The following is a 1,563-nucleotide window of genomic DNA, read 5'->3' on the forward strand; positions in this document are numbered from 1 at the left end:
AAAAAATTAAGATATAAAACTACTCTTTTACAACTTCTTCTCATCTAGTACATTAAGAAAGAATAACTCCACTTATTCATTAATAAAATGGATATCCTTTTTAGATTGAAAATAGGACTAATAGGACTAATATCTATAAATAAAATGATCAAAATTGTTAAAAAAAAGTTTTGATTCATGAACTTTGATTCATGTTAATATGTTCTATGTTGGTTATGTTTTCATGTTCTTTGTGCTCAACAAATTCCTAATTAAGGTGGCTCTATGCTTATGCAAACAACAGTAGTTGGAAACTTAGTATCTATATATCGTAATCAACATATTTCAAAGTTCAAACTACATTTCATGAAGCAGGTGTTGGTTGTGGGGAAGGATTTTGGAGCAGTTGTTGCATATTATTTAGATCTGTGTCATCCAGATCGAGTGAAAGGAATTGTAACGTTGGGTATACCTTACTTGAAACCCGGAGGACTGGATAAATGGGACTCAGCTCCTAAAGGCATCTATTTTAGACATTGGCAGGTACGTTTTCTCCCCTCTCTGTGCTTAAAATATGCATTGAACAAGGAAATTTGTATCATAATCCAGGTTCTTCTTTAAATAATGATAGCAACCCTCATGGAATTTTTTGAATGTCTCCTTTGGATTCATTATTATAGGAACCCAGGAGAGGCTTGGAAGATCTTGGGTGTTTTGATGTAAAAACAGTGGTAAGGAATATATATACTCTTTTCTCTAGTAGTGAACTGCCCGCGGCAGAAGATTGTAAGGAGGTAATGGATCTCTATGATCCTTCCAAACCATTACCACCATAGTTCACTAAGGATGATCTTTAGATGTATTCAAGCCTGTATGAGAAATCAGGTTTTTTTATAAGGTAAACCTTAGTTTTCCCTTTGCTTTCATTTCATTATAAATCACCATAAACTTACAGATACTCAAATTTGATCTTTGTTTTGAACATTTAATTTACAGGGATCCTGGGAGATTGACCCTTTTCAATGAACGCACTATTCAAGCTCCTTCCTTGTGATCATGGGTACCAAGGATTATTTTCTGAAATTTCCAGGAGTGGAGTATTATGTCAACAGTGAGATGCTAAAGTCTGTTGTGCCCAATCTAGAGATCATTTTTTTTCCAGAAGGAAGCCATTTTGTCCAGGAACAGTTTCCAGAGGAAGTGAATAAACTTCTCCTTGGCTTTCTGAATCAGCACCTGTGAGTGGATATCAATCAAAGCAGAACATGTAAGGCACAAAGTATTAATATTAGAACATTGATATTAGAAAAGTCTTCAAGGTACCAGGCTTCAAATAAGCATATAGATGCTCTCTGTAATTAGAGCATGGGCTTAATCATATGCATTTTTGTTTCAAAATTTTATCTTATATTATGTCTTTACTCTTATGTGTCATGGAGATTTTGGTTCTGCAGTAGTTGGTAAAATAAGACCTTGAAAATACATATTCAAGTTTAATCTGAAAGAAGTATATTTAAGGGATGGTCTAAGGAGACATGCATTAGCTAGTTAAAATAGTTTAGATCTCAAAATCCATGATTTGTT

At 33.7% G+C, this 1,563-nt stretch overlaps 1 pseudogene; it reads left to right on the top strand.

Annotated features, from left to right (window-relative positions):
• The first annotated feature begins 345 nt into the window (after positions 1 to 345).
• LOC149260452 (epoxide hydrolase 2-like) lies at positions 346 to 1,241 on the top strand (annotated as a pseudogene).
• The last annotated feature ends 322 nt before the right edge of the window (positions 1,242 to 1,563 follow it).

Source organism: Pinus tabuliformis, chromosome 6 (assembly GCF_031772625.1).
Source record: "Pinus tabuliformis cultivar Carrire ecotype Pingquan chromosome 6, CPIR1, whole genome shotgun sequence".
NCBI classification, from domain to species: domain Eukaryota; kingdom Viridiplantae; phylum Streptophyta; class Pinopsida; order Pinales; family Pinaceae; genus Pinus; species Pinus tabuliformis.